This window comes from Triticum dicoccoides, chromosome 7B (genome assembly GCF_002162155.2).
Source record: "Triticum dicoccoides isolate Atlit2015 ecotype Zavitan chromosome 7B, WEW_v2.0, whole genome shotgun sequence".
In the NCBI taxonomy this organism is placed as follows: domain Eukaryota; kingdom Viridiplantae; phylum Streptophyta; class Magnoliopsida; order Poales; family Poaceae; genus Triticum; species Triticum dicoccoides.
The window spans coordinates 640,001,967-640,011,661 of NC_041393.1; the positions used below are offsets into that span (position 1 = coordinate 640,001,967).

General features: G+C 39.3%; 1 pseudogene; it reads left to right on the top strand.

Annotated features, from left to right (window-relative positions):
* LOC119339269 overlaps positions 1-5,899 on the top strand; it is a 26,056-nt pseudogene extending 20,157 nt beyond the window's left edge.
* The last annotated feature ends 3,796 nt before the right edge of the window (positions 5,900-9,695 follow it).

The following is a 9,695-nucleotide window of genomic DNA, read 5'->3' on the forward strand; positions in this document are numbered from 1 at the left end:
GTTAGGTAGGAGTAATGAAGAGAGAGAAAGGTGGATAGAAGAGAGAGAGTAATGGGGGAGAAGTATTGAGGAAGAAGAAGAGTGAGAGTGGGAGGATGTGGGGGAGGTAGGGGAAAGGGAAGAGAGGAGGGGGAGGGGGAGGGACGGGTGGGAAAAAGGTGGTGGGTTGGTGCGGATTAGCAGTAGCGTGGGAGCTAAAACGCATTGCTGCTAAGGAATTAGCAGCAACGCGCTTTGGGCGATGGCGCTACTACTAACAGGGACAAAAAAGTGTGCCAATTTGAAATTTAGCAGCAGCGATCTCAGAAAAAGCGCGCTACTACTACATATGTAGCAGTAGCGTCGTTCGCGCCACCGCGCTACTGCTAAATGGAGTTAGGTGGACACCGCCGGTCGATATTTCTAGCAGCGCGGTTTACACCGAGCGCGCTACTGCTAAAAACTTATCAGTAGCGAGTTTCCCGCACACGCGCTACTACTAATTAGCAGCAGCGCTCCTTTTTGAGCCACGCTGCTGCTAAGTTTCTGTGTATAGGCTTTTCCCTAGTAGTGTAAGCCAGCTTTGGTGTAGCTCCATTTACACCATCCTCTCCACACGTTGATCCACTTTCGTGCACACCACCACAGCATGGTAGATCATAGTGCCGGAGTTCTAGCGAGATTTGTGTGCTTAAACATGTGTGCATATTGTTTTGAGTAGCAGTAAAATGTGATGTTGCTTGTATGTAATCTTAATGTCTCGCGTGTTTTTGTTTAAGTCTTTTTTCGATTCTTTCTTTGGGTGTTCGGTGTCACCTTATTTCCTCTTATGTGCTCCCATAGCCGTGAATATCTAGTAATTGTTCCTAGACAGTAATAGTGATTAACCTCTTTATGTAATATCTATACGTATGCTCATTTCTTAGAGTCAAGATCTGGTGTACCCATTTTTTGTCCCGATTTCTATGTTTTCTAGATGGATTTCTTTGTTACTTGATCATGTAATATCAACAAGGACATTCCTTCGCATATTGGAAGCCTATTTTTTTTTCTATTTCGATGTATGTTAAAATCCTATGAATCAATGAGAACCAGTTATCATACCAATGGAAACAACAAGTGACGAGGCTATGCAATTTTTTTAATACACACAAAAAGGTCAAATACACATCAAATGCCATTCATCTGACATCATTCTTTCCTTTATTTAATTATTTCTCCATTATGAAAATGGTCTTACACTTAAGGCCTAGGTACTTGCCGCGGGTGGAGGTGGTAGCTTTATTTCCGGAACACGATAACCTGCAAAATTTCATTCTTCACATCATAATGATGAACATGAGAAATTATATACAGTGTAAATATATATATATTTGTGTGGGTTTGTGTGTTTGTGTGTGCGCACGCAAATATGGCAATATACCAACCTGCACAGTGAGTGTCTATGTGCAACCCATTGCCGCATACATGTGTAGCCATGGCAAACTTGGCTAGACTGAGCAAAGTCAGTTTGTGAGCGTTGAAGCGATCATAGACGCAGTGGATGTCTTTTGCATCTCTTATTGTATTGCAACATGCGCTATGGAGTGGCGGGTACTGGTCACCAAGTTTCTTTTCGATGTGATGCCAACAGTCTCGCATCACCTTTTTTTATCAAGGAGGCAGTGATCTATACTGTTGGCTTCTCGTGCATGGAGCGAACAAGAAGAAAGAGCCACAATGACTAGGAAGCATAACACTCCAGCTACTTTTGCGTTGTTCATGTTCTATGTTGTGTAGCACTATTGGTATGTGTTTATGCAGGACTTCTGTGCCACTCAGTCTCTATATATAGTGGTCATAGTGAAGTTTTTAGACTCCATTCGCTCATCAATCGCTTAATTGGACTCTTTTAACTAACTGAGAGATATATGACTTGGATATGTTATAATTTAATGTTTGCACATCTAGATCTTGTATAAAGTTGTTGGCAATGGCTGTGGATGCAACCCATTAATTATTGGCAATGGAGTAGTTAATTTCGAACTCTTAACAGATATGTGTACATAAGTTGGGTATGTTGATAATTAATGTAGGGACATGTGTGGTCCTTGTAGTATCACATCGATGGTAAAGGATACTTCTAATAAAATATAGCTAGGTGCATCCATTTCTTGTATCAAATTGATGGTAGCGGATATGTAGATAAGCCTATTTATTTATCTATCTATCTATATCTCTATCTCTATCACTATCTCTATCTCCATCTCTATCTATCTATCTATCTATCTATCTATCTATCTATCTATCTATCTCTATGTCTATCTCTATCTCCATCTCCATCTATCTATCTATCTATCTATCTATCTATCTATCTATCTATCTATCTATATATCTATATCTATATCTATATCTATCTCTATCTCTATCTCTATCTCTATCTATCTATCTATATATCCATCTATCTATGTCTATATCTATCTGATACTAATAACGGACTCCCTACATATTAAAACTTCAATCAGTGAAAACAAGAAATAGAAACCAGTGATTTTAGTTGGCCTGAATTACTACGATTATGATTTATTAATAAATCCCTTGGATATTTCAATTGAAAAATATAACTTGGATCTCAATCAGGAAAAAAAGTAAAAGATATGATGCAATCTAAACAACCGTTCAGATTTGACACGGTAGCTGAGAAGTCATGCAATTGTCAAAATCATGACCGTGTTTCTTTGTGACTAACCTAGATACGACCTGATTCGTATATCTCCAGCCAATTTGCAGTCCATTGATTATTCCATTGCCATCTCATGGCCTTGGCTTGGAGGAACTATGCCACATGATAAAGCAGTCCCGATGTAATCTCCCTGACCTTCTCAGCATTCGCCATGCCTGTTCCTAGCCATGGATATCTGCCGGCACCAACCAGCACACAAACTGTAAGTAGAAAAAGACGCGAGGGTTATGGTTATAGGGATTTAGACATAGTTTTCTTATCTTTTAGATCCGCCGAGGATGTTGTTACAGTGATGGAACATACGTCTGGCTACCTATATGCTCAACACGGGGTGGTGCATATTTGATTCCATCAATAATTTAACGCACTAACCGACATGGAATCTTTCTTTCTTTTTCTTTTTTACATCCTCCGCTAGTTCTTGAAATCTTCTAAATATGTCATGTTCAGTTGGTCACTGTTTGTTCATAGAGTTCTTTCATGATCAGTAGAAAGTTGATGTGTGTTGACATTGGCATTGGCGGCCCAAAATAAGGATATGAATATGTTGCATTAAACTTCTCTCCTTGCCATCGATCCTCATATTTGCGCCTTGGGGGTGATCTTGGTTTCTTTGCATGATTTGGCTGATAAGCATTCTTGTCTTCACTCTTCTTTTGGTATTTATCGAATAGTTCAGCGAAGGTGATTTTTAATCTCTTACACTTGCGCTTATTTTGGCCTTTGTTTTCTTTTCGTTTGCTTCGATCATTGGAGTTTCTTGTTGCCCCACAGTCCTTAGCGTTTTCATTGTAGCTTCAATAGAATTTTCACCCTCAAGAATATTATCATTGAGCTCTTAAAAGATTTTCCTACCTGAAAGCTTAATCCCATTTTCTGCAGTTTTTCCTTCTCATGTTTAAATAGACCAGCATGAAGCAGCCGATGCAAAAACTATTTACCATCAGAACCAATCAGAATAGACTGGTCATCTCTTGGTGTCTCAACAAATTTGAACCATCCTTATCAATGGCCGATTTAACTATTTGATGAAACATATTGCAATCCTCGAAATTATGTTTGAACGAATGATCTAATCTACATCACATTCGTCCTTGGTTTGATGGCTTGACGTGGTGATCAAGAATTCTAATGTAATTATTTTTCAGCAACAACTCAAATATTTGATCAACATGCTTGAATTGAAATTAAACCTTTTATTTTCTAGACGATCTTTTTGTGAGAATGGCTTTAGAGGTAAGCACAAGAATGTTTCAGATTTAGAATCTCCCCATTCGGCTATGAATTTTCTTTTGCATTTTTTTCCGGTGTGATTGGATAACATATTATACTAGCATCGGTTTTCTCAAAAGAATCTAAACTTGACATTATGTTTCTGAAAAAAAAATAGTTAGAACACACATGTCTCAATTGAGACGAAAAGCATGCCAAGTAAGAAATAAGGACTTGATATGAACTTTAGATAAAGCAATAGGGAAAGCCTTGGCTGTAACAATAAGTCACTCTCGGTCTTTATAAATGGCGCAATGTGTTGACCGATATGCTCTATAACAATTTTATCGCTTACAAGTAAATTACCCTTCTTCACTGGTCTTTCAAAATTACTTATTAGGATTTTTTCTGATAGATGCATCAACAATAAAGTTGTGACCAAATATGAAAGCAAGTAAATTACTTGATAGACATACCTCTTCAAATTTGTTGGGAGAGCATGATGGTGGTGTGACTTGAACAATATCTTGCTCCGTATTTGGATGGCTCCCCAATGCCTTTTCATCATATTCTTTATTCTTGATTCCGTGCATTATTACATCGAAGATCTTTGTCAGCCAAGCTTTTTCGGCTACTTGTTCTTGTCCTCGAGACTTGTCAATTTCTACGGCACAGAACTCATACGGCAGGAAGTAGGTTCCATTAACTTCAAAAAAATCAGGCACGACTGTTTTCCTATGCTTGCCATGACCTTTCTCAATAATGCATGCCTATTTGGATTTGATTGATTCAGAATATACACTACTTGATTCGGGGTTTTCAACCAAAGCATTTTCATGTTACGAATCATCCTTATTTTCATTGACTCTACCAATTGGCAATGCTTCTTTTATTTGAGCCAATTCTTTTTCTGTTTGTTTCTGGCGGTGTGCGGAAAAAATGGCTTTAAGTTGTTTCTCAATTTCAGCCCACTCCGGATATGATTGCCTCCAAATGCTTTTAGATTCTTTCGGCAATCACACATGATTGTTGCCAAAACTTTGCAATTGCATAGGGGGGGTTATAATATTTGGGCAGTATAACCGCACCTAATCCCTGCTCTCTCACGCCATTAGGCTTTGTGGCTGTTTGTTCTGCTGATTTAACCATTCTTGGCTGTCAGATCTACTTGATGTAGCATCATTGCCCAATTCCTATAGCATCCAGGCCCAACTGTCGTAAGAGGCTGCTACTCTTGAAGAAAACCTTGAGGCCTCTTGTTAATTGGGCCACTTGAGGAAGCCCATTTAACCATCCTGACTCCAATCTGTCGATGGCTCACTGCAGCTGTCCCTTGTACCTAAAAAACAAATGTGCGGTCAATAGGATGTCTTGGACTCGAATAGAGAAGGCGCTCGAGGGAGCCAGGCACGCGAGGGGATCGAGCGGTGGCGAAACAAGATGAGTCGAGCAACAGGAGCCGAGGCGCGCTAGTGGATCCACCGTCACGCGGTTCAGCCGATGCGTGCGAGGGGAACCGATCCAACCTAAGAGGGGATCCAGCGGATGCGCGGGATGCGGATGAATCAGGAGCAAGTGAGGCAGTCATCGGAGATGAATTGGGTTATTTTGTAGCTGCTGCAACTTGTTCTGCCACATGTTTCAGATGCCGCTACTCCTGAAGCAATTGCTCTCAGGAATGGTATTAATTTGGCAGCTCATTTGGGATGCTTGAGGATATATGCTGAGTCAGATTGTGAACTTGTGATTGATGCAGTAAAAGATACTTATAGATTCAATGGTTCCCAAGCAACAACAATTATTGAGTGCCCTCAACTCTCTTGTGACTTCGGACAGGTGAAATGTTCTTTACGCAACCGAGAAGCAAACAGTGTAGCAGATGCTTTGGCTAAGCAAGCATATATGCTGAAGAATTCTTCTGTTTGGGAAGATGGCCCACCTAATTTCATTTCTTCTTTGATTGTAAATGACATTGCTATTGTCTGAGAAACGAAATCTTTACCTTGTCAAAAAAAATTTATTTCTCCCCAATTATTTGCCCATCATTGGAATTGTTCTCAAAGTTGATAAAAATTACCCCATGCAAAAGACAAAAATATTGATCCGCTTGCACTTTCAATCAGTAATTTGGACCAAAGTGTCTGGTCTAAACCAAAGTTCCTCTTTCTAGATGCTTAAGAAATGACACTTCAAGATATAACTAGCCGTTTCGTAAAGAAAACATGATCGATCATGATCTAGAAGCCTCTAAACAAAACCAAGTTTGCCAATTGAAACTGGAAAAATGATGCAAAAGAAGGAACGCACCAGGAGGGGAACTCAAATCCAAGTTGTATTTTGCGCCCATCTTATACTATTTACTAATTGGAGGCACGAAGCGAGGTTCCATGTTAATCCCGGTAGTTAGAAAATTTGGACCATTAGATTTACTAATGATACATCGATGGCCGTCAGATAATGTCTTGATGCGCCTCTTCACGTGCGGGAGACAGACTCCTTTATTTGCACCTCCTTATGTGATAACAAATTGAAATAAAAATCAGCGGGGAAGCACCTCTTCACGTGGAGGAGACAGACTCCTCTCTTTCCACGTCCTTATGCATGATAAAAAACTAAAATAGAAACTAGAAAAAAAAACACGACTATGTAATCCTCGCCTCCTACCCTCCTGCCTCCCATCGCCGCTTCTTCTCCGCAAGCAGGACTGATCCCCTCGATCTGCTGACCACCAATCTCCCTCATCTGGTCTTCAAGGCAGCTCCGGCACCATCTATCTCCTTCCTCGGGCTACCTTAGAGATTGCCTCCCCAATTTATTGAGGTATCATCCCCCCTCCATGCTCGCCACGTACTTAAGTAGGTCAGAAAAATTGGCCACGTGTACAGTAGAATTCAGCAGCATGCGTTGCATTGGAGATGCATGAGGAGAATCGAGCCCCCTGCCCCTTTTTTTCTGCAGGTAGGTATATGGTTTCTATCCAATCAACTATTTTGTATCTATATAACATGGGACACTAGCAACCATGTAGATTTAAATCCTATAGTTTTTACCAATTCAACTATTATCCATACAATTGTCCATCCTTAGATTTGAGTTGAACCCAAAATGAATACCAATCTGGCTGCTAGAGTATGCAATTTACTAAGGTTAGATGGCAGTGGAATTAATTAGGTTTTTATTCAATCTGATTTCTACTATGTACAGCCAGTTTGGTTTCAATGTCAATGGAATAAAATACTGGACAAATGAATGTCAGAATAATTTTATACAAAGACTAAAAAATATTCTCTCCTTGATTTTATTATTTTGTTTCCATATCACACTGCACTAAAGATAAAGAGCGGTGTGGGGATGTTTTAATAACTCAGGGGGTTCTGCCTGAGGGCGAGAGATCTTGATGGAGAATGTGTGCTAGAGCTCAGATATAGAGGGGTCTGCGTCAATGAACACTTGCAACATACAGTATACAGCCGTGTGGAGTTTGTTCCAGACGAAGTAGCATTTACACACGTAAATGTTGCGCTGTCGTATAAGCTGTAGAAAAAGTGTTGCGACCGCCATGTATGGCTGTTTAAGGCAGACTGCTAGATTATGCAATGATTGGAAATTGTTGAGCCTGAATGACTGGAAGAGGAATTCTAATACTATGGGAAACCATTATGAATAATTAACAAATATCTAGTAACAGATGTTGATTTTCATTATAACATACCTAAAATTCATTAGAAAAGGATGTGTAATTTCTACCTAATCACTAAGTGCATAGTTTTATCACCAAGTTATCCTAGACATACATTCTCAGGAACAACATCACCAAGTTGCTTGCATACTTCACTGCAAGTTTAGAACATTTGATTGCTTATGATACAAACCAAAGCTCAAATTTGAAGAATTATACTTTTTGGATTATGGTTCAATTTTTTATTTGACAATCGAGGACACGTTTCTTCACTTCAATTTCACATGTGTAGGATACGAGAATGCCTTGGCCCAGGATTCCTGGGCGGGGAGGTTGAGGTACAAAACCTTTCACTGAGTGGAGATATCAAACGTTGCCTTGGAAGGAGCACGATCCAAGATCTCATAGGCAGGTAGCAGAATCGCATGGAGTGGAGCTCGCTTCCCCAATGTCCTCTTGGCTGACTTAAAAACAAATCGGGAATCTCGTACGTGAGCACGTCCTCAAGCATGCATCCGTCACCTGTAGTATTCAACTGGGCTCCGTTAGCACATCAGCAGTCTCGAAGTTCAAACATGCATGCAGCCTTGTAGCAAGAAGCAAAGTATATACGATCGTATTGAAGACTTGGCTCATAGTAGCAATGTCTAATCCATGGAACCCAAAGCTATGCACTACTGCACTAGCACATGATAGCTAGGTATATACATTTTTCACTACTCCATCTGTATAATACAACACACCCTCTACATTTTATCAGTATCAACTGCAACTTATGGACTATGGGTGAAAATTTTACTACAACATAGTTTTGGAGTGTACATTTGTGAATTTAGGATATTTTTTTGTAACAAAACAGATACAAATGGTATACATATTTTAGATGACAATTTATTTGCTCGATGTTCACACAGAGGAATGCCTATGTGGATAAATTAGTTGTATTTGTCACCCAAACATTGCTATACAATTCGACATTTGCTTGCAATTACGGGTTCCATCCTTCAAGCCATTTCTAGATGGGATGTGACATTAATTGTGCGAGTGACTAGAAATAAGTTCTTAGCGAATTAGGCACTGAATATGCATCTGTACAGGTTACGTTGCTACATAAATAAAAGAGGCGGGCATGCACAATACGATAGTTCAAAGATAGTTGAAAAGATAAAATAATTGATAGGGTGTGCTAATGGAGGGGTAGATATTAATAGTATATGTGGACTATCCAGTTACCCATGACACTCAGAATTACAAATTGACATGTGGGTTGTTACTCAACTTACTACACATATGTATTATTAAATTTCATATAACCTTGGGAATATAAAAAATTTCTTTTGCAACCAGCCATCAAATTTGATATTTGTATCAAGATTATGTTTTCCATCAATTGGAACTTGCAGCTTTTATTCTATTTCTTTATTGAAACCAAAATATACAATTGAAAAACATGAACAAGTATATTATACCATGTGCCCTTTAAACATGCTACCATTATTTACACAAAATAAAAAAATATGATGTCATTACCAAATTGTCTAAAGATCTAGCACGCGCATCGAGCGGGCCACTTTGCTAGTTCAAGAAAATGTCACGTCTTTACAGAAATGTTCAATTCCCCCTCAGTTTGAAGTTGTAAGGTGTACTGATTTTTTAAAAATTCAAACCTACCTAATTTTGACCAAGTTTATAGAATAAAACATAAATATCTACTATAGAAAATCAGTATCATTAGATTCATAATGAAGTATATTTCCATACTTGATTTATTTAGGGGCTGTTCGGAAAGCCTCCACGCCCTCGCCACGGAGCGGAGCGGACGGAGCGACCTTCTGGCCACTCCGTAGATTATAGTTGCATGCCACTCCGCTTCGGAGCGGAGCTGCGGAGTGGGAGTGAGTCCGAACAAGCCTTTAGTATTGTAGGTGTTAGATGTATTTTACTACAGATTTGATCAAACATAGGAAACTTTGACTTTTGGAAATTTAATTCACCTTATATTTTGACAGACATGGAATAGTAATTGATGGGACCAGATCCATGCACCATCATCTGAAACCCATCTATTCATGAGGTGTGATGTTAATTTTAACAAATCTGCCA